This window comes from Balaenoptera physalus (assembly GCF_965194825.1).
Source record: "Balaenoptera physalus genome assembly, chromosome: 2".
NCBI lineage: Eukaryota > Metazoa > Chordata > Mammalia > Artiodactyla > Balaenopteridae > Balaenoptera > Balaenoptera physalus.
In genome coordinates this window covers 68,369,288-68,391,488 of record NC_138883.1, presented here as the reverse complement: position 1 = coordinate 68,391,488, position 22,201 = coordinate 68,369,288, and the positions used below count along the sequence as shown (strand labels likewise).

The 22,201-nt window shown below is 37.8% G+C and overlaps 1 protein-coding gene and 1 long non-coding RNA gene across 4 annotated transcripts in view; one reads left to right on the top strand and one right to left on the bottom strand.

The window, feature by feature from the left end:
* LOC309656174 overlaps window positions 1–22,201 on the top strand; it is an 822,990-nt gene that overhangs the window by 486,274 nt on the left and 314,515 nt on the right. The window lies entirely within an intron of this gene.
* Window positions 1–22,201, bottom strand: part of PRKD1 (protein kinase D1) — a 466,527-nt gene that overhangs the window by 418,114 nt on the left and 26,212 nt on the right. For 2 of the 3 annotated variants that reach the window (XM_082452100.1, XM_082452099.1), the window contains exon 2: window positions 10,734–10,897. The gene's annotated coding sequence lies outside the window, so the exon portion shown is untranslated. Of the gene's footprint in view, window positions 1–10,733; window positions 17,220–22,201 lie in introns of those variants that run through there. The other variant, XM_082452098.1, reaches the window with a different exon arrangement.

Genomic DNA, 22,201 nt, shown 5'->3' with positions numbered 1-22,201 from the left:
CTGAAGAAGGTTCAAATCTGAGAAGTGAATACATTTTATCTAAGCAGAGCCTGTCAGAACATTTTTAATAAAAACCTGGCCCAATTTCAGAGCTTTCTTTTCATTAGGGCAGGTCTGAAAGCAAAGGCCTTGAAAGTGGTTAGAAAAACATAGTGTAATCACTATGGTACCATTATCCTGTCCCTGGGTAATCATTAGGCATCAGCTTGCCAAAGCGAAGGGCGGCAAATTACTCATTTATTGTTACCTGAGCTGTGCAGAAGATTGAAATCTGGACTACTAATGATTTTTTTTCACCTTGTTTGGGAGATTCTGTAGAAAAGTTCACATGTAGCACAGATGCTAGTTGGATGGCGAAGGTGCTTTCAGACAAATATAAAAGGGAAGCAAAGCATCACCTTCCTTCAAAAGTAAAGCTGAAAAGCTCCACATCATTTCATAAAAGCAGCTCTAAGGGAGAAATACTAAAAGTCGTCAAGATCTATAATGGGAGAAGAAACTAGTTAGTTGGCTTTGAGTAGATTTTGATCTGCTCTAAAAGATATTAGACACTCAGAGTACAAGTTGAATTTAACGCAAATCTAGTTTAAGGTAAATATTTACCAACCAGTTTGTAGGAAAAAAAATTTATTTAATAGTGAGATCATCTAATGAATTAGATTTGTGTGCGTGTGTGTCAGTTGCTTTAGCAAGTTTCAAATTCAATAAAGGCTCCAAGTCTAGGTATGGTGAAAGAGAACCAGACCATTCCTAATCTTGTTAAAGTGGGAGCATTTACAAGATCTAGTACAGGTAAGTATGATTGGGAACGTGAGAGGCAGCCATTATAATATTTGTGTCCACACCTAAAATAGACATCTGGCGTGAACTGATGTTCCTGATACTGGGGATAACAGATGTAGGCAGGGAGGAGAGTCCAAGATAGTTTTAGATAGTTTTGTGAACATAAAATGTTACATTCAAGAGTTCAAGAGTAAAGATCGAATGCCTCCTGCTTCTATAGGAAAAAGTCCAATGTCTGGAATGGGGACGTGAGAATCAAAAAGCATTGATTTCTATTGCTGGCTCAGCTGGTGACTGCTTCTGTAGTCTGAGGCAATTTTCCTAGCCGATTTGTGACTAAATCTCAGCATCTACAAAATGAGGTTAGGAATCTTTTCTGTTTGAGACGCAGCCAGCGTTATTAGGACTTTTGTTCATGTTATTAATGTTTATGATGCCTTCAGGGATTTTCAGACAAAAGCATTACATAAGCCCAAAGTGTTATTAATATTGCTTTTTATGTTATTCCAAAACGGTATTGTGGAGGCTGATGAATTAACATTTGCAACATTCTGTAAAAAGGGTTGGAATAAACAGTGTCAGTATTACTTAATGCACAAATTATCCCTTAAAGACATGCAGAAAACCTACAAATGATAGCTTCCTGATCAACCTGATATTCGGCTTATACCAGACTCTCAGACACCTAAAGCATCTGCCAAAAGATTATACATATATATCTATTTTGCCATCTAAACTCAGTGTGCCAGTCTACCCATTCCATCTAGAGAGGTGAAAGAATGCGTTGTGAAATTTCATTTGTTCAAAATTTTGAAAGATCTAGTAATTTGTAAATTGTAATTTTTCCTTTGTTTCACTGTTGATTTCTTAACTGTTCTTGATGCATTGCAATTCAGTTTTCTAACAGATGGGGTTTTAACATGATGGCATCCTTTGGGGTTTTGGATTTTTGTCAGAGGTCTGCTTCATGTTTAATGCCTGATATAGACGCTGGACATATTTTTATGCTGCCTGGCTTTGAATGGCTATTTAAGTGTATATTACAGGCATAAGGCACCTTCAATTTACAGTATTTTACCTACTTATACCATTTCCAGGGCTCTCTATTGTAACATTATCATTAGGGTTGCTGGCCCTTTGCTGCCAACAACATGATTAAATCCTATTACAATTACTCTTGTTATAAAATCTTCTCATGCTTCTTGGCACTAAAGGTGCACAGAGCCACGCAGGTGGTCACATAAAAAGGACCAATGTACTCCGAACTGAAATGTTAGGAGAGCTCTAGCCTGGAGAAGGCAAATAGATCCCCAAAGTAAGATATTACTGTATTACTGTACTCTCTGGGGATGGATTTTCTTCTGAAGTTTAGTTTATAATACTAAAGAGGGTTTTGCTCTTATTTGGTTTTTCTCCCTAGGGGAGTGAAGGAGGGGGATGTAATCTGGAGGAATTCTTCCCAAAGAAAGGCTCGGAAAAAGGCCCAATGATGACTAGAAAAATGACAGGCTGTTTTAAGACAAAGAGGAGAGAATCTAGTCAATGAAATAATGTCTCCTATTTCATACACAATAATAGGTGCTTCTTACACCTGGGAATAATGAAATGTGAGTTGGGATTTTTTTCCTCTCTTGTGGTGAAGCATTCAGCAGTGCTTCTCACAACCAGAAGCAGCAACTTGTCACGCAGGTGACAAAAGGGCAGAGTTGCTCACTTTATGAAACTGACTTGTCTTCGAAACTATTTAACCTGACCTTATTAGTACCTCGGTCTATGCATCCACATTCTGGGAAAACAGCCAGGTCCCTGCATGGTGTGTATCTGTGCAGAACTGTGGGAAGTGGTGCAGAGGGCTAGTCCAAACCACCAGGGCTTTGCCAAACCGCCCGTGTTTGCTTCCTGCCTCTGTCACGTGTTAGCATGCTTTCCAGCAAAATACCTGTGCCTAGGTTTCAGTTTCCTCATCTGTTTCCTCATCCTCATAAGGTTGATGGGAGGACTGAAGTAGTTGATATTTATGAAACACTTAGAATAATACATGACTCACAGAAAATGCTGTCTTCTCCTAGCAGCAGTGGTGTCACTGAAGTAGCCCCTGGAATGGGCATGCACATACACGCTGAAGTCTGATGGCACAGAGGCACATTTGTACCTTTCCCTCCTCTGCCTGATGAATATGCAGTGTGAGGAAATTTGGCAAAAGAGAAATGGAGCATATAAAAACATACCCAAGTTACTATAATACAAGGCTATTTCATATAATAGTAATAGTTAATGATTACTGGACATGGACTTATGCTGGAGTGAGCACTTCATGTGCATCATTTCTCTGAATCCTCCAGTAACTCTATGAGGAGCCACAACTATTATCCTTAGTTTACCACTGAGGAAAATGAGGCACTGAGTAGTAAATGATACAACTTATACATGAAGAGCTGGGAGCAGTTTATCCGACGGCTATTTTTCTGCTTATCTCCCTCCTCTTCCTAGATGGATAGATAGATAGATAGATACATAGATACATAGATAGATACATAGTTACACAGATACATAGTTACATAGATAGATAGATAGATATGAATAAGAATTGTTAACTTTGTCCTAAACCATGAATGTGTGTACAGTTACAAATATAAGATATATGTGTGTCCATATATTATATATTTTCTCTGAAGCAGAACCAGAAGGTTATAACTAAATAAGAATTCATTTATGGACATGAAGCTCAAGACCCTATATTAACTTAACCATCTTTTCATGTTTGCATGCATATTCATTTGTATAAAGGTGCACACAAAGTGTCTGCTTTCTTGGGGCTCCAATATGCATGTCATGTCTATTCTCCTAAATGCCAGCGGCAGAGTAAGGTGCGGGTGGTGCGGGGGTGTGGTCTGCCCCAGGTGTAGGTTGTAAGGAGGCACACTGTCTGTAGGGAATTGAAAAACCATAATAAAACCAACTAAAGATCTGCTTACATCTTCTTATCACCATGCATTTCTAAATCACGTTGGTGATAGCATACGGCTCCTCACCAGAGCAGGCCTCTAGTTCTCACCCATCTCCCTCCCCTTTGGTTTGCTACTTCATATCTACCTTAGGGTAGGAAATTAAAGTGGGATGCAAAGGAAAGGCTACCTTTTCAATAGTAAAAATACTTATTAGCTATCTATTAGTTAGGTATTTGTTTAGCATGTAGATATTGTTAATGACTGCTGTTATGACACTTCCACAGCACAGAGGGAAAAAAAACTTTTATGGAAACAAATACATACACCCAGAAACAAAGGCAAATAATTGCTACAAAACCATCTTTGCTCAATCCATCCCTTTTAACATCCAGAAAGGCTGGAAGGCACATATCCACTTCTTCTTGTTCCTGTTGTTTGGCAGGGAGGTGTGTAGTTCTTTGATGATGAGAGAAGAATAGAAGAAGTAGTTAAGGATAAACCCTTTCCTATTTAATGGTTCCAGTCTTTTCTTCTCCCCAAGGCGATGGACGATGTATGGAGAGGAATAAGAATTCAGAACAGTATGACTAAATCACACTCGTTAAAGTTGGAAAAGCCCTGAATAGGTCAATTCTACTGACTTCATAGAGGGGAAAAAAGTGCAAGAACCTATTCATGAGGGGTAAAAGGTGTTGCAAGTCCCCACCCGAGCTTACTGTTTACTCACCTGCCTACTACAGTTATTGTTATCACACTTTATTGATAAGGTCATCCCAAGGCAAAACTATAAAATATGAGGAGTTTTTCTTTGGCTTTTCCCTACTTTCGGAAGACTCCTACAGGTTTTTAGGGCTCCCATCTTGTTATTTGCGGCTGCTCCCCTAGCCGCCATGACCACCACCATCACCACTACCTTCCACACATAACATTTTGAGGGCTTTGGCAGGAACTCACGTTCCCAATGTTCCCCACGCATTTTCTCCCATCAATATTTTCCCTTCCTGTGTCCCATTCCTTGAGAACCCTGCCATGAGAAAATGGCTGGTGATAAATCAATCAGATAGTCCAAGTCCCAAAGCTGGAATACAGTCGTCCTTGGTATCTGTGCGGGATTGGTTCCAGGACTCCTGCGGATACCAAAATCCAAGGATGATCAAGTCCCTTATATAAAATGGCCTAGTATTTGTATATAACCTAAGTACATCCTCCTGTACACATTAAATCATCTCTAGATTACTTTTAATACCTAATACAATGTAAATGTTATGTGAATAGTTGTAACTACAATGTTAGTTATGTAAATAGTTGCCAACAAATTCAAGTTTTGCTTTTTGGAATTTTATAGAATTTTTTCTCGAATATTTTTGGTCTGTGGTTGTTTGAACCCGAGGATGTGGAACCCGTGGATACGGAGGGCCAACCATATAAAACAATTATATACACATCAAATAGATAAGTTGGGTCATTTGTAGAGACGTGAATGGATCTAGAGACTGTCATACAGAGTGAAGTAAGTCAGAAAGAGAAAAACACATATCATATATTAACGCATATATGTGGAACCTAGAAAAATGGTACAGATGAACTGGTTTGCAGGGCAGAAATAGAGACACAGATGTAGAGAACAAACATATGGACACCAAGGGGGGAAAGAGGCGGGGGTGGTGGTGGTGTGATGAATTGGGAGATTGGGATTGACACATATACACTAATGTGTGTAGAATGGATAACTAATAAGAATCTGCTGTATAAAAAAATAAATAAAATAAAATTCAAAAAAAATAGATATATACATAAAAATTTATAGTATGTGTTTTCATTTGCTGAGTGTTGTTTTCTCTCAGTTAACAAGCACTTTTAAGGCAAACTGCCATGTAAGCTTTCAGGCAATGGGCATAGCACACCCTGTTTCCATTGCTTTCTGTCAATGAATGCTCTATTGTACTCTTTTAAATTGAGTGTCTTTGGCATCTTTCATTCTGTTTTATATATAATCTTATGTCTTTTACAGAAATAATTGAAGAAAAAACGAAAAATTTTTTTCATGGTCCTATATTTACCCACATATTTACCATTTCTGATGTTATTTATTTCTTCCTGTGGATTCATGTTACTCTCAGGTGCCATTTCCTTTCAGCCCAAAGAACTACATTTAGTGTATCTTGTCAGGAAGATCCGCTAGTAATGAATTCTTCCAGTATTCAATTTTGAGGAAATATCTTTATTTTGCCTTCATTTTTGAAGGATAATTTTGCTGTATATAGAATTTTCTGTGTCTGTTTTTAACAGCTTTATTGTGATATAATTTATATACCATACAATTTACCCATTTAAAGTATACATTTCAATGGTTTTTTAGTATAGTCAGAGCTGTGCAGCCATCACCAGAATCAATTTTAGAACATTTCTGGATATAGAATTATAGGTTGACAGTAGTTTTCCATTTCTTTCAGCACTTTGATTATACCATTCCATTATCTTCTGGCCTCTATTGCTTCTGATGAGAAATTAATTATTAGTCATATTGTTTCTCCTGTATATAATGAATAATTTTTCTCTTCTTTCAAAAAATTTGTTTATTTGATTTTTCTGTTGGTCTGTCTTCATGTTTTCTGATTATTTCTCCTGTCATCTGAAATCTGCTATTGAACCCCTTTAGTGAATTTTCCATTTTGGTTATTTTACTTTTCATCTCTAGAATTTCCACTTGTTTCTTTTTTATAGTCTGTTTCTTTACTGAGATTCCTGGTTTATCACTGTCATCATATTTTCTTTTAACCATTTATATTTATATTACATGTACATGGTTTCCTTCAATCTTTGAACATATTTCTAACAGCTGCTTTGAAGTCTGTATCTGGTAGATCCAAAATACTGTAAAGCCCACTCAAAGTCAGTTTCTATTTAGTGTTCCCCCCCTCTCCCCCGGGTATGCGTCACATTTACCTGCTTTTCTGCATGTCTTATACTTTTTTTGTTAAACATTGGATATTTTAGATAGTATATTGTAGTAACTCTGGATTCTGGTTTTCCTGATTTTCTTCATTGAGTTCTTCTCTCTCTCTCTTTCTCTCTCTTTCCCCCTTCTCTCCCTCTCCTTCTTTCTCTCTCCCCCCACTTCCTTTCTTTCTCTCTCTCTTTATACATTGCTTCATTGAACTTATTCTGTAGAAGCTGTCTCCTCTGTAATGTGCCACCACAAATGCCTCTGCTAAGATTTTTAAAATTCTTATTTCTATCTGTTACCCTAGCTTCCTAGGGATCACTCTAAATTGCTTAGTGGCCAGCCAATAAGCCATAGCTTAGTGGTCAGAGATTGTGCTCAAACACCTTGTGCTCATAAAACTTATCTTCTGCCAATGGAACTGTGTGTGATTTGAAGAAGACATTCAAAGTTCAGACAACTTTTTCTTGTCTGTTCCAGATTTTATTTTCCTCTCAGCCCTCTGGAGTCCCACTGTGTGTTCACAAAGTCCCCAGTCAGTCGGGGATGTGTGAAGAATGTACATATCCCCGCTACAGCTTTCTCACTTCCAGGATCTCCCTGTTAAATTTCTGGCTAGTCTGTAAGCCTGCCACCCATCACAAGCAGGACCGCACTCTCAAGCTAGCAAAGCTGCAGGCTTGCCTATTCATTTCTTACCAAGTTTGCTCCTTTTACTGAAAACACCTGTCAGCCATGGGATTTTGCTTTCAGCTACAGACCAATTCCATTCCCTCTGGCAGCAAAGCTGCTGGTTTCACAGACAGCCTTATCCTGGTCTAAATAGTGTGCCAATTGAGCTGGGGTGGAGGAGAGATGGAAGCAGCCTCGGGCAAGAAGGCCGCTGCCTCCCACTGTTTTTACCTAAATTCTAGCAGCTTTTCATAAATAAATGGTTCTCTCTTTATTGTTCGCCTTTTGTTGATTTCTAAAGCCCAGAAATGCTTGAGGGATTTGCTTTGACAATTTTGTACAGTTTTACAGTTGGCTTTTGAGAATAGGATTTGCTGACCTCTTCCTTCCCCCATGGCCCAAAGTTCTACCTTCAAATCATGCATTCCTTATTCCACAGTGGACCCTTTTTCTACCATTTTGTTTCTGCTCTGGGGAACAATTTTGACACATATGCCTGACTACAGTGGTGCAAGAGACAGGGTTGAACCTGTCCCAAATAAACAAAACAAGAGAATCATAATGGATTTCAAAATGCAAATTTTAGTTGTTTAAGCCACCTTACCAGTGGTCTAGGACTACTAAATGATCTATAAAGGAAGGTAAAGATTAGAAAGCAGTTGGCATATTATTAATGGGGATTCACAATATCCTTGTTATTATAAATGGCACCATAACATTATGGCATCCTAAGAGCATAGAGACCTAGTAGCACTGACCGATAATTGCGTGAAATGGTGGCTAAAACAATGGATGTAAAAATATCATGATTTCTGATCATTTTAAGAAAAAGGATTATTGCTGTTGTTGAAGATTGGGGTTACCTATCTTCATCCCCCAGTAGTCCTAATTCAGCTCCATGTCTGCTTCCAGAAACACATATCCCTCATAAAATACAGCATGCCAGCCTATTCTCTGCAAGAATGTGTAGGTGTTTTATTTGAAGGGGGATCAATAGAGAAGTTTGGTTTCAGGATTGATAGACAATCTCATGAGAATTCAAGAATGGGAAACAATAACACCAGGATTCATAGGATGGGATCCGAAAGGTCAGGACAAGGCTATCCACCTTGGCTTTAAAGTAGGTTCATGCTAGTGGGTCTCTGTTTCTCCCCTTATCTTATTGTTCTTCTTCCTCTTATAAACCAGCTTTGTTTGCCCATGGTCTCTCTACTCCCACAAAAGGCCACATGGCTCTGGCTTGGCATGAACTGACTTTTGTCTGTCTTTACAGACATTACAGGTCTTCTTCCACAAGAGACTTAGTCATTTAGTGCTCATTTTGCAATTCTCAAAAGAAAGAGTCTGATTCATCCATTTTGGGTCAATAATCTCTGGCCAGTGGGTTGAGCTTATTGAAGTAATTATGATTTTCTATGGCGATCCTTTCAGCAGGGGTCATGGGTGGAGATCTCCTTAGGAAGGCGCATAGACTGGGAATGAGGGCACTGACTGACATCTACAATATAATTGGTTTCTTCCTAAGTGAGTTCTCTCTATTCCCCAAGTGCTAAAACTTTGTTGGATTTTCTCTAAGGCAGATACACTCAGAATTTGATTGGGGTGAGCTCTTGAAATTATTCTGATAGCAAATACTAGATACTGCTTTATTTTCAACTTTTCCACCTCACCTTTGTTACAGATCTCAATTTTTGGTTACAGACCATTTAACATAAACGGTTGGAATATATAATTTTAATTAATGTGTGTAAATACATAAGAATTAAATTGAGGACGGGAGAAGGCATTTCATGTGAGGGAAAGAGCATAGCAAAATTATGGAGGCTGAAATGATCATGGTTGATGTAGTTTCCTAGGGCTGCTGTAACAAATTACCACAAACTGGGTGACTTAAAACAATAGAAATGTATTCTCTCACAGTTCTGGAAGCTAGAAGTCTGAAAGCAAGATATTATCAGGGCCATGCTCCCTCTGAAGACTCCAGGGAATAATCCTTCCTTGCCTCTTCCTAGCTTCTGATAGTTGGCAATTCTCGTTGTTCCTTGATTTTCAGCTACATCACTCCAATTTCTGCTTCTGTCTTCACATGGTTGTCTTTGCTCTGCATGTCTGTGTCTGTCCAAATCTCTTTCTCCTTATAAGGATACTAGTTATTGGATTTAAGGCTCTAACCCAGTATAACTTCATCCATACATCTGCAAAGACCCCATTTCCAAACATGATAATATTCACAGGTACCAAGGGTTAGAACTTCAACAAATCTTCCTGGGGGACACAATTCAACCTACAACAGTCCAGTTAGGAAACTCCTGAATGAAATGGAGCACATGTACTATGGAAAAAATGAGGATAATCATGAAAATGGAATTCATGAGACCTGGGTCATAAATATTCATGGTGCAGATGCTACACCATATTAATCAATTCGAAAGGAGTCTTTCCCAAAATAGCCTACATAAATTTGAAGTATTAGAAGTATCTCCTTTAGAACTCTTCAATAGTGTTGAGTTTTGTTTGATTATTCTTTGGTGCTATTGTTTCTTCTTCCTACTTTGCTGAGACTTTCCAAAGATTTTCCTACATCTTCCCCAACATTTTTGGATTCCTGACTGTTACCAGAGATATATTATCTATGCTCTTATCTAAAGCCTATCCGTAACTTTGTACCCTAAATCCTATACTTCAGCAAATCCCCCCTCCCTGACTTTCCTATTTTCACTCTCAACTGGATCATTCCCATCAACATGCATAAAGATGCCATTATTTTGCACATCTCAAAAGAACTCTTGAGTCTACTTTATCTGACAGATCCTGCACAAATGGTTTTGTTCCCTTTCTTCCCCTTTGTCCCCTTGAAAGACATCTATATTCCCTTCACCAAGTCCTCTCCTACACACTCCAATCTGACTCTCACCCCACCACTCCACTCAAAGTGTTCTGGTCATGGTTATCAATAGCTTCCACATTGCTAAATCCAATGTTCAAGTCTCAATCTTCATCTTTCTTGACCAATCAACAGCATTTGACACAGTTGACTACTCTTGTCTTGTAGACACACTTGCCTTCCAGGACACTACACTCGTCTCAATTTCCTTTCACTTCACTAGTTGCTCCTTCTAGTTTTCTTTTCTGGTGATTCTTCTTCAACTTCTTAATATTTGAGCATACTAGAGCATCCTTGGATCTCTTTTCATACACACACACACACACACACACACACACACACTTTTGGCATCTCATCCAATCTCTTGGCCTTAAATGCCATCTATATGCTAATGACTCCAAAATATGTATCACCAGTCCAGACCCCTCTCCTGTACTTCAGACTCACATTACTAACTGCCAATTCAATATGCTTGAGTGTGTAATAGACGTTTCAAACTCACCATGTCCAAAGCTGAAGTCATCCTGCCACCAAACCTGCTCTGCTTTTAGCATCTCCACCTCTGAGGATGGCAACTCCATTCTTTCAGTCATTTGTGCCAAAAATCTTAGTCTTTCTTGACTTATTCCTTCTTCTCACACCCCATGCAGAATCCACAAAGATTTTCTGTTCAAAATATAAAGTACATTCAAGATATAATCAGAATCAGGACTTCCCTGGTGGTCCAGTGGTTAAGATTCTGTGCTTCCATGGCAGGGGGCGAGGGTTTGATCCTTGGTCAGGAACTAAGATGCCACGTGCCATGCAGCCTGGCCAAAAAAAAAAAGATATAATCGGAATTCAACCACTTTCTCCATCTCCACTGATATATCCTCATAAATGCACTATCATCTCTCACTTAAATTATTACTTTTATGTTCTTCCAACTGGCCCACTTCTACCCTTGTCCTCCTACAATTTATTGACAACATAGCAGCCAGAGTAAATTTGTTAGAATTTAAGTAATATAGCATGTCTCTTCTGCTCAGAATCCTCCAATGCCTCCTCACCTCATGCAGGGTAAAAGCCAATGTCTTTACAGTGGCCCATAAAGCCCTATATGAATTGGCCTCTTGAAAACTTGAACCTCATTCTATTTTCTCTGTCACTAACTTCACACCAGCCATACTGCCCTCTTAACATTCATCAAATGTGTCAGGTTTGCCCTTGCCTTCGGGCCCTTGCAACTACTTTTCCTTCTGCTTAAAATGCCTCTTCTCCAGATACTTGCATTTCTAATTCCTCACTCTTTCAAGTCTGAGTAATTATTACCTTCTCAATGAGGCATATCCCAACCTCCATCCACACCCCAAGTATTCATTATTTTGTACTACCATCTATTTATACAATATTTCTTATGTTTATTGTTTATTATCTCCTTCCTTTAGAATATAAGGTTCGTGAGGACAGAAAATTTTGTCTGTTTGGTCACTGATGCATTTCAAGCACCAAGAACACTGAATACTTGTTGAGTGAATGAATGCTTTAACTTTTAAGGCTAGACCAATAGCTTCTGAAGGCAAAAATAATTTTTCTTTTTCCTCTAGTGATCTCACCAATTAAGGTATAATTATGACTAGTGTAACACCAAAAACTGCCTTCAAAAAATATACCTCATCACTGACACTAGTGGAGAAGAGCTTCACAGTAATGCTAAGCGGCATAACAATTTATTGGTCTTGGATAGGTTACTTTAAAGTGGTTGTAAGCTGCAATGATTAACGGTCCTTCACCTTATTGTGCAATGCAGCATGGCAGGGGTGACACTATCTCTTCCTTGGTATACAGCTGGACTCCACTTCTCAGCCCTGGGAGTCTTAGGGAGGTTATGAGTGTAGTTCTGGACAGTAGAATAGGGTAGAAATTCAACAGAATAGGATTGCACTCCAGGCTGAGTCCTTACATTTCCCTTGTGACTTTCTTCTCCCTTGTCCCCTGGTCGGAAGGAGAGCATGCAGTGGAGGATTCAGATGCCCTAGAACATGATGGAGTCACCGGATGAAAGGAGGCTGAGTCTCTGAATCACAAGGTGGAAGACCATTCACCAAACTCTTTACTGGACAACGACGTGAATGACGGCTAAAATCTTTATAGTTTTATCGCACTGATAATTGGGGTTGATTTTTATATCTATTCCACCATGACCTACAGAGCCAGTACCTAATATTGTCTCAGAAAGGTAGGATGAAACTTGATTATGCAAAGCTATGAAAATGGCATGTGTTAGCATCAAGGAAACTTGAAATCTCTGGCAAAAATCTTTGCTTTTAACTAAAATGCCCAAATATATTAGCATTTTTTCTTGGAATAAATAGGTTAGTGCTTTTCGGACCTGAGATGTGAATCTCTGGCCTAAGTTAGGGTTCCTCTTTGAATTCAATGGCAGTGTCAACAGGAAAGCAAGTCGGCTGTTTGTGCTTGGCACCACCCGGCTGCAGTTACATCACTCAGCACTAAACACGCTGGCTGTGTCAGAGTGGGGTACTGTCATTCTGATGAAGTGGGGAGTGTGTTGGCCTGGTAGGAAGCCTTTTAAATTGAATGACAAGGTTTTTCTTATTTGTTACATCCCCAGGCCATTGTCAAATCATATAATGCCAGCCCAGGAAAGTAATTACAGAACTGTTGTGAGGCTGTTAGCAGCTGCTTTTCATTTTTCCCCATTGTGACTGGGATGTGGTGGAGAAAAATTGGGATGACTAAGAACCACAACATAAACGCCACCCAATCTGCTGGCCAGTCACATGTGGCACTTACTTTCAGCCAAGGGAAAAGAGCAGGTTCCTGAAATGTTACTAGATGTAGATGACAAATATAATGAAGAATCTACAGCCAACTATCAGAGGCCAGGTCATGAGGGCAGGTGGATTTCATTTATTGAATCATTACCAAAATCATCAGGCCACAAAGTCTAATTTCTAAAAACAAAATCCTGTGTTGACCCCACTGAGCTACCCTTTTTCCTCTTAGCTGTTTGTCTTCTTTCTAGTGTTTTCTTTATTATTTGTGTAAGGACCACAATGAACCTTCAGCTAACAATATGTAATTCAAAGTTTCCAACAATAAATGCAGATTCTCATAAAAAAGCAACTGCAAAGATATATGAAGGGGAAATGGACAATATTAAATGCATTTTCATCTTACCACCTTATTTTAATTTGGTCCTTTCAAATAAGAACTTTATAAGCTGGCCAGTGCTTATTTTCAAGGTTAATTTATTTCCTAAACTCTACTGAGTGAAGAATGGTATTACTTTTGATAGGCTACTGATTTAAAGTAAAATATGTATTGTTTTAAAGTTATAACTGTTTAAAGTTAATGGAAACTTCTTAAGATTCTTAACCGAATGCTGTGTTTCCAATCAGGTGACAATCTAATCAGGATGAACCTTAAGTGATTATTCATTATTCATTTTCTCTGAATGAAATTGTTTAACTAGCATGTAGCTATGCTTGCATTATTATGTTCACATATAACCCTTTCTTGTTATGAAAGTCATTACTTTCCTCTCCTTGGTTACTGAAATAAAATAAATACATTTATATGTCTTCTAGAGGTTGCAGAAGGAAGTTGCTTCCCTATACTCTAGACAAAATTCCTTCTACTAACAATGCGTTAACTACCTTTCATGAAATAATTTATTTCTAAATGATGAAAGTGGTCAAAGGCTTAGGATCCAACAATATCCCGAATAAAAATAATTAGATTTGTGGTAAAGATAAGAGTGAGGTTTGAAACCTGTCGGTACATACCACTAAATAGAAATAAATTATGGCTTGTCAAAAATGACAGATTTCAACAAGGTGCTTCCTTTTCACTTTGAGTAAGACCTTTCTCCACCCAGCAATTAACTTTATTCCCATTAATATTCAGTAGCATTGACAAGGTTGACAGAGTAAAGCTGGGTTTTATATAATTAAAGACAGATTGATAGAGACTCATTACTTTGTCTAATAATTTCACCGTCGTATGTTAGATCTTAATAAATAAAGAACAAAGCTGTTGACTGTAGCATTGATTTGTTGTGCCAGGTAAAGGACTCAAATTTTCTGTGTATATTTTCTTTTGGTGATTCATAAATTTATTTTTGAAAATAAACAGTAATTTTGCCTAAAGGGTTGCAGAGGTGACACGATAATACATTTATAGCATACCAGAATATGCTTAGCACTGGCATAGTTTTCTTCAGGTATTTCTTCACAATCTATAAATAATAATTATGCTACACAGTTAAATTAAATAACTGCACTTAATTAAATTAAATGAGTAACTGCACTTAAACGACCCTTTGATTATAGATTGAGATAGCTGAAGCGCAAGTATATGCTTGTGGTGTGGTAGAAAAAGAGCAAAGAATTAACTGACAGCCCACGGGAACATGAAAACCAAACATTTTCGTCTTCCTTCATTTATGATATAAAAAGTTAGAAATAAAGTAGAGCAGGTTTCACAAAGTTTCAAGATGTGTCAAAGATGATGTTGCTTAGAGACATAACATCTGTTCTGTTTTTGTATTTGTCATATTTCCTTAAAAAAATTGAAAATGAAACATTGTGCTTTTCCAAGCTTATGGACACAGTTTTTTTTTGTTGTTATTTTTCATACAGGACACTTTGGCTGACTTCAGCTTTGCTTTCTCTTCTAGAACTGTGAGAAAAAATTCTCACTGTTGGTGAGAAAAATGTGATATACGCCTAACAAAATCAACTTGCATTTTTTTTCTGGAAGTTTCTAAGTTTTTCTTTCCCTCTGCCATGACAGGTGACTTCTCACAGGTGAAAGTCTGTCATTTTCCCTCAAGAGTTCTTTTTCCTTTAACATTATATAGCTCAGTAAATTTTTTGCCAGGGGCAATATTAGTGAGTTCTGGATGTATTACTGATGTGGAATTTTGCCACTTGTATTTATTTTCTGTGCTATGACAACCTACTGTTCTGTGGTAGAAATGACACAGTTTTAGTTCTCATCAAATTCATGGTTTCTGCAAAAGTCTCATTTTTCAAAAGTGAAAATTCATGTAGTGAAAATGGAATCATTTCACACAGTTCTTACTTTGGCCCCAAGCACATGCACTGAATAGCTCTACTCTTCATTCCCCCATTTTTGTCAGTATCGGAGTCTGAAGATGGGCAAGTTATACCTGAACACCCTAAGTAGGGAGTTTGTAATTAGGTTGCAACAGTAATAACTTTGGATTTAATTTTCCTGCTTGTTGAGTTTCCTCTTTTGGATCCCCCCCCTGATGTTCCACATCCCTTAGCTCCTATTTCCCATTAGCCCTTATCTCTTCTCTTCATAGCAGTCTACTTCTCTGATTTCAGCTTTCTTCAGCTCCCTTGCTCCCTCTCAAACTCCCCTTTAAATTATCAATGCTAATGTTTTCCTTCAGTTATAGCCTTATTTTCCTCTTAATTATTCTGTTTTCTAATCCATTCATGAACTTGCTCCTGCTTTTCATTAATGAAGACTTTGTAGAGATGACAGCAGAAGAAGAACAGCTGCATTCATTTGTCAGTCACATATTTATTGAGAATTTACTATGTGCAAGCCACTGTGGGAGAACACAAAGATGCTCTATACACCACCACTTCTCTCAATAGCAGCTGATGCTCAAATAGCACCAACTATGTGTCCGGCATTGATCTATGTGATTTACAAATATCAACTTACTTGGCCCTCCCAACATTCCCTATGTTTTAATATTCAGGTTTTATTATTATTCAGGTATGGTGAGGCCAACAGACCAGGAGATGACTGCCATTGAAAAGACAGTTTGTTACTCATAGTTCCCAAGAGAGGGGGACTCGTCACACTGCGCAGGGCCACACAAAGAAGCACCAGGATCAATCAGAATATAAAAAGAGTAGAAGGAAAATGTGGGGAAGAGCCTTTATTGTGGTTTCCATTGGGAGGAACAAGGCATGGTAAAAAGGCTTAAGATTGGCTATTTGGAATGATTTCAGGTAGCTCTGGGGTGTAGGGGCTGTCCCAAGTTGCCTGATGCCTGCCCTTCGGGTGACTGAGGCAGGGAAATATTGGCTTGCAGTGTAAGAGCCTGATAAAGGAGGTAGGAGAGGGTGTAGGTTTTGGATTGGGTAGTTTGCATGTAAGAGCCATACTCACAGACTAGTCATTTACTGTCTCTCAGAACTGGCTAGCCCTGGGAGGGGCAGGTAAGTCTCCAGTGCCAGTTAGGTCCCACATATCAAATCATCAGGATAAAAATAAGTGCATAACACACCCTAGAGGCACGGTACTAGTATTATCAAAGCCACATAAGCTAGTAAGTGGTTGAATCCAGATTTGGACCCAGTAGGTCTGGCTCACATTCTTAATTCACATTCTTAATTCTATGCCATGTTGCTTTACCAAGGAACTTGGATTTTGTAAAGGAAATTAAAAATATGCAGTATATATGTGATGTCATCCAAGTGCTGTAAAAGTAAAAAGGGGCTTCAGAACTCAGTGGAGGGAGATGTTAATCAGATTGGGGCTCAAGCAAAAGTTCAGAAGAAACAACAATTGAATGTGTATTTGAAGGATAGCAAAGATGCCCACAGACATGAAAAGGTCATTCCAGGCAAATGGAATTGCCTGAACAAAAGTGTGAAGATCTGAAATCTATGAATGGATTCAGGGAGTTGCAAACCACCCACGTGGCATAAGCAAAGCCTGTGCATAGGAGATTGATGCAAATGATACTGGGAAAGTTATTTGAGATCAGAATCAAGAAAGTCATGAGTGAAATAATAAGGGATTTGGACTTAATTCAGGGAAAAAATGAAGAACAGTAAGAGGTGTAACATATACATTTATATATATATGTATTATATATTATATGCAGTATGCACATTATATATACATATATACATACACATATACATTCAGTATATATATAGGAGGTCTTTGAGTAGCAGAGTAACATGATCAGAAACCCATCATCACAAGAAATTCAGAAGATAAAAGAGTGGAGATACAGATGGTCACTAAACTAAAAATAAGTCCTAACAGACCAGACTTATTTGTCTATAAGAAAAAGAGGGAAATAATCTTAATTGAAATAAGGATAACATGCCAAGGCAAATTACAGACTTTGGAAACAGAGAAAACGATGAAGTATGATATTAGCACGAACGAGATAAGCCTTATTTATAAGTGCACTGTCAAAATAATTCCCAATGTTATGATAGGATAGTGACAAAGTATCTCTGAAAACATATCTCCTGCCTTGAATTCCTCCACATGTTGAGGCTCGCTATCAGTCTCTGGCACTTAGAAAGACCCAGGAGATCATATCCTTTGATAAGCTATGGGGGATGGAGGGTGCACTGCAAAAAGAAGCAGTAATACAAGAAACCAGTGAAAAACTATGACAGAGAATCTATGTACACTGGCAAAAACAATCCTCAAAATAAATAATTCCAATATGTAACTTTTATAATCTAGATTTATCATTGTTATTCACAAACTTTTTAAAACGTATGTGATGGCAATAATATGAAATATAAAAACAATCTTTATTAATAAAATTCAACAAGATCCCTGTATCTTGTGTATCTTCACTAATTGAACAATTTTTCATTCTAAGTCTGTTAAAAAGAGTCTCAGGTTTCCTTTGTTATATATTTGCATGTGGCAGCTATGTGTGCCAACTGACACTGGTAAGTTATATAGGTGACTCAATTATAATGAGTGGCACTGTTTTCTTGATGTGATTTTCTGAAATGGTGAATATCACTCAGAAAACATAGTGCAATATTCCCTTGATATAAACAGTATTGCATCCCTGGAAATTTGAGTTTATAACTGTAAGGAAGAAACTTTGTTGTAATATGTAAAATTATTTTCTAGTCTCTCAAATAATTGTAAACCATTTTCCCCCTACACAAGTATTAATTTCAAATTTCAAAAATTTGAAAGTCATGTACCATTAACTCTCTACTGTGTAAAACTGACACATGCATAGTGGGACATCTACCATCTCTGTCCACCCACACCCTCTAAATAACATCATCCTCTATTTGCTATGAAAAATAAAAATAATCACATCACTTAAAAATTCTCCCTGTAAAGAACTACTGATTTAAGTAATGGAGCTCAATGTAAGGGAGATCCCTGCCATACGACATACTCAAGCATATGCTAGAACCTCTTTTCAGGGAAATAGTAGGCAGAATTCAAGCACTGGGTGAATGGTTGGACTTGATCAAGGTTGGAAAATCAAATGCTTACAGACACAAAGCAGGTATGAGAAATGTGTAAACTGGGCCAAGAGAAAGACAATAGAGAACCATGTGGTCTGTGTGACCAGTTGTCCCAGCACCATTTGTTGAACGAATATTCTTTCCTCATTGAATTATCTTCGTACCCTGTCAAAAATCAATTGTTTATAAACATGAGAGTTTATTTCTGGACTATCAGTTCTGTTCCATCGATCTATATGTCTATCCTTGTGGCAGTACCACACAGTCTTGATTACTATAGCTTTGTAATACTTTTGAAATCAGTAAATGTGAATCTTTCAACTTTATTCTCCTTTACCAAGATTTTTTTTTTTTTGCTTATTCTAGATCCCTTGAATTTCCATATGAATTTTAGGGTCAGCTTGTCAATTTCTGCAAAGATGCCAGCTAGATTTCGGTAGGGATTACACTGAGTTTGTAGATCAATTTCAGGGATACTGCTATTTTAACAATATTGTCTTCTGATCCATGAATATGGGATGTCTTTCCAATTATTCAAGTATTCTTAAATTTCTTTCAACAATGTTTTATAGTTTTCAGAGTGCAACTTTTGTACTTCTTTTGTTAAGTTTATTCCTATTTTATTCTTTTCAATCTGGATGTCTTTTATGTCATTTTCTTACCTAATTACCCTGGTGAAGTCAGTTTAGTTTTTAAAACTTATCTATTTTGTTTCCCATTTCTTTTACTCATTATTTATTAACTTGGTTCAATCAAACCAATCCTCTCACTCTCTCTTTCAGTACTTTGCATCTTCTGTTATCTTTTGAATCTCTCATTATTTAATCCTTCAAAGAAAACACCCCTGATTAACATGACCCTAATACTCCAGAGGTTTTTTTTTTTTTATCCACACTATTCTGACACTCTCATGGTCATAGTCTGGATTGCCATTTATTCTGTTACTGTTTATGACCTGGGACACTTTATTTCTCAAATTAAATTGTAAGCTCTGTTGAGTAGAGTCAATATTTTCAACTTTAAAGTCTTCAAAAAATCCTAACAGAGTCCTATGCATAAATAAATGGCTCAAAAATGTTTTTCGTTTGCTTTCCTTCTTTCACAGAGAAGTAATTCAGTGAAATAAAAGAGTACTACATTGTCTTGAATCCTGAGTTTGCTGCCTAAATTCTGTACACTGAGTGATTAATTTACATCTGAGTCTCAGTTTTTCCATCTGTAAAATGAGAGTAAAAATGTCTAACTTGCTAATAATGATTAGAAACAGGCAAGTAAAACATACAGCCCATGGCAGGAATTTGGTACCTGGCATGCGCTTTCAACATTGATAAAAGCAATGTGGCAATTAAAAAACTAGGCTTATTCCATTGTATATATGTGCCACATCTTCTCAGCCATAAAAAGAAACGAAATTGAGTTATTTGTAGTGAGGTGGATGGACCTAGAGTCTGTCATACAGAGTGAAGTAAGTCAGAAAGAGAAAAACAAATACAGTATGCTAACACATATATATGGAATCTAAAAAAAAAAAAAAAAAAAAAAAAAAGGTCATGAAGAACCTAGGGGCAAGACGGGAATAAAGACGCAGGCAGACCTACTAGAGAATGGACTTGAGGACACGGGGAGGGGGAAGGGTAAACTGGGACGAAGGGAGAGAGTGGCATGGACATATACACACTACCAAATGTAAAATAGCTAGTGGGAAGCAGCCGCATAGCACAGGGAGATCAGCTCCCTGCTTTGTGACCACCTAGAGGGTGGGATAGGGAGGGTGGGAGGGAGACGCAAGAGGGAGGAGATATGGGGGATATATGTATATGTATAGCTGATTCACTTTGTTATAAAGCAGAAACTAACACACCCTTGTAAAGCAGTTATACTCTAATAAAGATGTTTAAAAAAAACACAAAAAAACTAGGCTTAGAGTTTTTGTTTTAGAAATAAAGGAAAAGGGAGAATGGAAGCCATTTAAATGGTTACAAAAGGTATTTCAGATTCTAACTATTTTTATTACAATGTCATATCTAACTCTTCCTTATCAGTGCCTTTTTTTTCCTTGGAACTCTCACCATTTTTTTCAGGGGGAATATACAGCAACAAACAGAAAGTGTGACACACAGATGTGCACAGACAAACACACACACACACATACACACCAAATATTATTTCTTATTTTATAAAAATTTCTGTCATCTTACACTGAAAAGCAGAGGAATAATGTCAAGATGCAATTTACTGAAAGTCAATATTTAATGTCAAATAGAGGAAAGATGAAAGGGCTCTACTCTAAGTCATTGCTTCAGTTTGAAATTAAGTGGGAAACCTTGGAAGCTACTTTTACTGTTACTGGGTTCACATTTTGTAGCAGTTAACCAGAGAAAAGTAATGCAAAATGTTATATGCTGATTTTTTTCAGTCTCCACAAACTACTGAAATAATTCTCTTTGTAAAAGTAAAAATCTAACAATCAGTAAAGTTTAACCAGAGAAATGATACGAATAGGTAAAAAGCAATATTTCATCTTCTTCAAATTTATTAAAGTGGAGATTCATTTTCTACATCATCTTTAATGAGGAAATATTTAATTAAAAAAATATATTCTAAATAGAGCAAGTCAACAGATGTATCAGAGTAAATTAAAAAGTTGCACATTCTTGGGCTTCCCCCTTGGCAGTTTTATTTTTGGATTTGCCCTCTGTGGGTGACTGAATAATTTTCAGTCTTTATAGAGATTTAGAAAAAAAAGTCTGAAAGGTTATTTCATATGTACTGAGGAAATTATGTGTATCATCAAAGTCTAGCCAGGAGACAGAAACCACCTGAGTAGTTAAAGAGACTTTAATACAGAAAATTGATTCCGTGGGTGATGAAAGAGCTGAGACACCAAACAAGGGACACTGGGGCAATCCAAAGATCAACAACAGCAGGAAGCCACCCTCGCCCACAACTGACGGGATAAAAGGCAAAGGCAGTGTTCCCAGCACTAGTGGAAGCTGGAACCATAGTTGGGCCCACCCGCCAAGAGTTGGATTCATAAAGCTGCTGGCAGGGAAGGAGGAAGACAGATACCCTGGCTTATTCCTCCCCATTGCCCCCTCCACAGTCCAGTCTGAAAAGCATGGGAACCAGAGCTGCCTCTTGATACAGAGCGGAGCACGGGGAGGGCAGGGAAGGGGTGTGACAGCAAGCAGATCCAGGACACACACATCGTATAACTACCTACTACGGTGGGGCTGGTGGAAGGCAGTGAGGACTGGTAGTGAAGAAAGGAACCTGGGATGAGTTACAGCCATTTATATTTTGGTAGAGGATATAAAATGGACCCTGAAGCTTTTATTCTTTTACAGGAAAATAATCAACGTGTTTGGGACCTGCTCTGTCTCTTGATTTTTGCATTACACACTAGGCTTATCAAGGCTGCTATAGTCTCATTTCTAGGTAGACACCTAGGAGCAGGGGCCATAACATGACCCTGCCTCACAAGAAACTTCTGGTATTCCAGTATGATATCACAATGTTCTAGTGTTCTGCGTACACACACACACACACACACATTTTAACTGACAGAAACATGATGGAACATAAAATGTGATGGCTTCAGGAATCAGCTTTGTAAACTGTGTGACGTAAGTTGTGATCCCAATGTTCTGTGAGAGTGTAAGATTCAAATCTATTCATCAAGACGCTCTTTTTAAAATAAATTTATTTATTTATTTATGGCTGCGTT